Below are 6,882 nucleotides of genomic sequence, written 5' to 3'. Positions count from 1 at the left end.
TTATCCTACTTAAACTCTATAATGCCCTCATTCTACCACACTTAATTTACTGCCTAGAAATATGTGGAAATACTTACACTACTTTCCTAGAACCTATTTACCGCCTACAAAAGAAAATTGTCAATTTGATTACTTTTTCTGATTTTCATGCCCACTCAAATACCCTCTATCGTCAACTAAACATATTGCATATTTTTAAACTAAGTAATTACTGTTCTTGCATTTTTGTTTTTTATTTCAAAAATAACGGTTTTCCAACCACTATAAACAATTGTTTTAAACTTCCTCACCATGGGTACTCTACACAATCAGTTGAGCATAGCAATTACTGTATTCCTAAAACAAGGCTTACAGTCACACAATACAACATTAAGTACGCAGCAATCAAATATTGGAATTCTCTACCTTCTTCATTTAAGCAAATAACGTGTAGACAAAGGTTTAAAGTGGAATTAAGAAGCTACTTAATGAACACATAATAATACGTACCTTTTTTGAGTTGTTGATCTATCTAATGTATTTTTTTTTCTCTTTGTCTCCGATATGTATTTTTGTCCTTACTTAAGCCCTTTATGGCATCATCGTTTACAGTTATGAGCTGATAGTGGGCCATGGACTCGACTAGTCTTTGTGGACTATTTCTATGTCCAAACCAGATAAACTCATACTTTCACTGAAATACTTTTCTTGTAATTGTACCTTTATCTGGTTAAATAAACAATTCATATTCATATTCTTTAATGGTTAATAAGCTCAGAACCCCTGTAAATTATATATTTTCGGAAAGCCTATATAGGGGAACATTGTAATAACCATAGTGTCACCATCGTTTACACAACTATTGCGTGACAGGTAATTTGCACAACCTTTCAAAAATCGGTTTTCCCTATGTTTTGTTTCAATGCTTCGAGATATATATGTGACTGAAATTTGTGTGCAAGCTGTCCTTAGGATCTTCCAAAGTGTGTCTCAGAATGTTTTTAAATCTTCTTAAACAATTTTTATGACAGAAAAACTTCCAAGGCGGTGAATTTAACCCTAATTGATTTCTTTAAAATTGTGCTCCAAAAAAACTAAGCAAGATATAAAAAATCTGAGACATACTTTGGAAGAGCGTTGTGACAGCTTTCATTCCATCGAAGTTTGAGTCACATATTTTGAAGTATTGAGACAAAACATCTTACGGAAAATCGATTTTTGGAAGGTTATGCAAATTACCTGTCATGTGCTAGTTATGTAACAATGTTGACACTGTGGTTACCAAAATGTTCCCCTATATCCAGGCTTTCAGAAAATGCATAATTTACGCGGTTCTGAGCTTATTAACCATTAGAGAATTGTTAGATTAAAAAGGTCAATTTCCTGTCTTGGAACCTCAAAAGATCTTGCAAGTCTACTTTCCGAGAAGCACCGTGTCACTAACTTAAAAGCCTTTGAGGAATGTCATGAAACAAATCTGCAAGAAGTGGTGCACAGTTTCTTCCCACTGGAATGCCTACATGTTGCCTAAATACCATACCTGTAAATTTGATCAATATGTTGTCGTTGAGGAAATGAAGCATCTTAATAACTTCCTCATCAGTGTATTTATGTTTGGCATCAGTGTAATATCCCTTGTTACTTGTGATGACAATGTACTGGTATCTACAACGGTCATTCTTGTGAAAGAAGGCTTGTTTCACCAGCATTGATATTCTTGATTTAAGTTTATCATAGGGATTGTAGTGTACAAAGTGGAAAAATCAAATGTACGGATGAACGTATACTTGATTTTGTAGATTGTAAAGTATGGAATAATTGTTTCGAATTCTTTAATATCCACACTTGATTTAATCCACTGGTCTCATAAACCGAACAATACTGAACAAGACCGTTTTCGATGGTAGTCAAAATAATGGTCAATAGATAAAGATCACAGGCCAACTGGAAATTAATAGTCTAAAATATGATATTATTTTCATAATTATTAAAAATAATAAATCTCAATTATGAAATATTGATATCATATAACCGAGTTGGTATTTCATCTGGGTAGAGCTTCCTTTCTGCAGAGCAGCACTTGAGCTATGTATGACATGGGCGGTTATGTGATATCAATATTTCATACAATTACTATTTATTATTTTAATGATTATGAAAATAATATCATTATATTTTAGACTATGAATTTCCATTTGGCCTGTGTAAAGATTTCGACAGTCCAGCATTTTTTCTCTAAATCGGTTGCTCTAATTTTATTTTTGTATTCCCTTCTTTGGATTTGATGGTGACCATCTTCCCTCAAAGAGGAGCCAGAATCATTTTTGAAAGAGTCGACTTTTGTATTGACTCCATTTGCGTGTGATCTAGTGTTTGTGATACAACCCCCCCCCCAAAAAAAAAAAAAAACAAACCAAAAAACAAAAAAAACCCAAAAAACCAGAAAACCTTACTCATCCCTGATCGGAGTTGTGGACGCCTAGTTTTTCCTAGACTGGCATCCAAGTAGCCTGGCATTTCTCGGCAGTTACTGTAGGCCAAGGCATTCACCCCACTATCTGCGTACCAGCATACCAGTTAGTGCGACAGTCATCTGAAGTTTAGTCCTTCAATTTATTCTGATTTGATATTAAATATGCCCACAGACTTGGAGCAAGTCTAAGCGTTCCATGTTTGCACATATTTTAAACATACGCTTGTGCTCGTTTTGTCAAAGTTAGAATTATTTGTTGTGAAAGGCTGTTTTACGAAATAAAACTTTTTATGTGTTTGTTATTAGGGAGCCGTGATTATTTACGGCCTGGGGGTCGGAGGAATTGCTTTAGAAACTCCAAAATTTCGAGTAACCCCCTGCCAACCATGACGTGTTTGAGTAACCCCCCCCTCTCTGCTACAGAAATATTGAGTGACCCCCCCCCCCAAAAAAAAAAGAAATTGGGAAAGTTAAATATCTATACAGTAAAATGGATTGCTGCTGCGACAGGCCCTGTACAGACCCTGATTAAACCCTGTGGTACAGGTCTGTGTTGGAAAGAGGTTCCATTGGTGTGACAGTGGCTGATGTACAGGTCTGTGTGTGTGTGTGTGTGCGTACATATACCGGGTATGAACATACACTGCATATCTCAAGCATACATATTGCTGTTCTTTACTATTATTGTTGTATTAATTAATAACATGCTTCAGTACATATCAACAAAATTGAGTAGCCCCCCCCCCACTTTCTTCTTTTCCACTTTTGAGCAACCCCCTTGTAGCTTTCCATTTTTTGAGTGACCTCCCTCAGATTCCTCCAACCCCCAGGCCAAAAATAATGACGGCTCCCTTAACCTTTCGCAGAGTTCATATTTTTTGGCACTGAGAGCAGTTGCCAAAACTCTTGGTTTTGCTAGTCATCTTCATTTGCTTTCATTTGCTTTAAAATAATCAAAAGGTACAAAAATAGTTTGATGCTGGGGTGTTGAAGCGGTGTCTTATTATTTTTTCAACCAAATGTTCTAAGCCCCTATACTGGTGCTGTTTAATATCATGTCATGTTCTGATGAATTTACACGTACACGTTCTCTTATCGTTTGGCAGTCGCTTTCAACGTGAAACGGCCACTTTTCATGTACATCCTTTCCTAGATGTGATATCGCAGCGGTGCTTTATCGAACACGCTTGGGTCAAGTGTCACCGCCACAGCTAAGGGAGCGTTCAGTTATTATGGCCGGGGTTGGGCCGGCCAATTCTTCCTGCGCATCGGTCAAAACTTTGAATAAGTGAACCCCCCTACACATTGTACAAAAAAATTGATGACCCCCTTTTAAGATAACAAAAATTGCATGACCCCCCCCCCCCCCCCTACATCGCTTGAGTAAAGCTGCATTCACAAATACCTTGGGGTATGGAGCGATAGAATCCAAAAAAAAAAAAGATCTTAGATTTTTTCAAACGACCTTCCTTACAAACTCACAAGGTGTTAATGCTCAGATTTCCCCTTCTGACTTGCTATAATTTTGAAATTACCCCTCACAGGGGTTGGACAGAAATTACTGGTGGATCGCAATATTTTTGCGCATGCATATGTGTACAAAATTTTGATATTTGGATTTAATTGATAATCAGCTGTTGATAATGTTGATTCACTATACATGGTAATGTATGAGAAAAATATGTAATACTTTTTCAATGCAAAACTATATCTATGCATTTATAGATATTTGACAATTGACATAAATGTACTTAAATGAAATAGGGTTTTATCAACTGGCATGTGGACAAAATGATTGACTTTAGAAATTCACCAAAACTGTTCATCCACTTTACATGGGAGTCAATGATAAAATTGTGAATAATTTTTTTCCAATGAAAAACTTGGTATACTTGTGCATATACAGACGTTCAATAATTAACATAATTGTACTTGATTAGAATATGATTGGTAAAGAAGCATATTATGTCAATCTGATTATGAAATTTCACTGAAAATTTTCATCCACTATACATGGGAGTCTATGGGGAAAGTATGAATAATTTTTTCCAATACAAAAATAGGTAAACCCGTGTATTTATGTACTCTCGATAATTGATATTAATGTACTTGATGAGATTAGGTGGTAAAAAAATGGATGTGTTCGCCAGAAATTGGATTTTGGAATTATACAAAAATGTAGATTCACTGTACACGGTAGTCTATGAGGAAACTATGAGTAATTCTTTTCCAATACAAAACCATCAAAATCTGTGTATTTATAGGGACATTTGATAATTCATATTTATGTACTTAGTTAGACTAGAATTGTTAAAGGTTGATATGTGTGCAAGAAATTGGATTTTGAAATTTCAGCGAAATGCTTGTTCGCTATACATTGGAGTAAATGAGAAAACTAAGAATAATTTTTTTACAATGCTAAACTAAATTAATTTGTGCTTTTATAGGTGTTTGATAATTGATACAAATGTACTTGCTTCAAATAGGGTATTTGAAAGTTCAGATCTGGACAACAATTATGATATTGGAATTTCACCTAAAAGTATTATTTAGTAGTCTCAGTACAGGTAACTGTTAAATAATTTCCCTGACAAAACTTGCTATATCTTTAATATGTAAGTAATAGGAATTGTTCATTGCCCTCAGTGAGCTCGATTTACAATAAGACAAGCCTCAGAGTTGCCAAGTCAGGATGTTCATGTGACAGATAATTATACTTTTGTTCAGATTTACAGTTGAATAACTTCAGAGAATGAAATCATGCAACGAATCATTTTTATCTGAGACTCCCAGCTAATATTCTGAGCACTGAAACTGCTTTTTGAAGGGACGGATACTTATGAAAATTAAGTGACCCCCCTGAGCTATTTGAAAAATACATGACCCCCTTTGCAGTTTTCGAGGTGACCCCCTGGATTTTGCCGGCCCATCCCCGGCCATAATAACTGAACGCTCCCTAACCCTTTCCGAGAGCGATTTTTATGCGATTACAGACATTCCTTTCGTTATGTATTGTTGCTCTTAGTTGTATCGATCGCTGTCTGATTTTGAGATATTTTAGTTAACTAAAAGGATGCAAGTTGCATCTTCTTTGCTTTTGAAGCTTGTAATGCAAACTTACACTATAAATTCACATGAATTTATAGCTCAGACTACAAACTGCAACAACCGCGCATGCAGCAGCAAAATTTGTCTGAATTTCCTATAGCTGTGTCCGATGTCGCGCGTGCACCTATATTTAGTAACAAACCTGACATAGAGATCAACGCTATTGGAAGTCAGCTAAAAAAATAGTTGCACTTGATACACAGAATTCAGAGTAAATAACTAATGGAGCTTTTAAAGATCCGTTAGCTGTAACTTTGGTTATTTTTTAATTTTGTTTGTTCCTATCATCTGCAGTTTCTGGTTTGAATCCCTGAACCATGGAGAAATTCCTAATATTTAGCTCAAAAATATACCCTATATGAGTATAATCTGCATTGTTATTGTTTAAATTTTGTATTCAGGTCTGGACTAGAATACATTTATCAACAATAACAATGGTCATTTCACATATACAGGCTGTGTTGGCAAGAAAGACACCAGGCATTGGTCATGATGATCGGATTATAGTAAAATTCTGTAGTTGATACATTGAAACAGTGTAGTGAAAAATTAGTGAAAAGTTACAGCTAATGTCCCTTTAACTTAACAGGAACAGTGCTCAGGGCTAGTAATATTTGACAATTAAAAAAGACGATTTGTACTCAAAGCTGTTATGATTTGTTCAGCTACCCACTCTTCTTACTAGAACAATATTAATTCTAATTATATGAAAGACAGACAATTACATACTTTGTTACACTCAGTAACTTTTGCAGTTTAATATTTGGAATTTTCAGGTTTCGAAAATACACGTGCACCCTTTTGTTCTACTCCAACATTTTGAAATTCGTAGTTTACAAGTTGTCATAACGACTATGACTATTGTTTTTTTTCTCAAATGTTTATCTTCTTACCTAGGCCTCGTCTTGGCCTGCTTTTACTCTTTGACTCGTCTAAGCTTGCCGAGATTGCTTAGAGGGTACTGGTAATATCTTCAATTGACTACACGAGATATTCAGAGTTCGTTGGTACGACATAGACTTTCTTTCTCGGTAGACAAGCTTTTGTCGTTCTGCCCCCCTGTCCTGTCTGCTGTATTTTCCGCTCTTGTCCTTATGAAAAGAGTGTACGTTGGCATAGTATTAGAGTTACGCCGGGTCAAAGAATGATAGTGTCCTTGTAGCGTTTCTTATGACATATACATTACATTGTTTAAACAACCAAAACACAACAGTATTCGTCGTTTAATTTTATTGGTCAACAACAACATCACGACTAATAAACATAAACAATACAAACAACAAAAACCAGATTTCTGGGTTCCCTATGGTCACAATAAATTG

The sequence above is a fragment of the Ptychodera flava genome, chromosome 12 (genome assembly GCF_041260155.1).
Source record: "Ptychodera flava strain L36383 chromosome 12, AS_Pfla_20210202, whole genome shotgun sequence".
Taxonomy (NCBI): Eukaryota; Metazoa; Hemichordata; class Enteropneusta; family Ptychoderidae; genus Ptychodera; species Ptychodera flava.
This window is presented reverse-complemented; position numbering follows the sequence as displayed.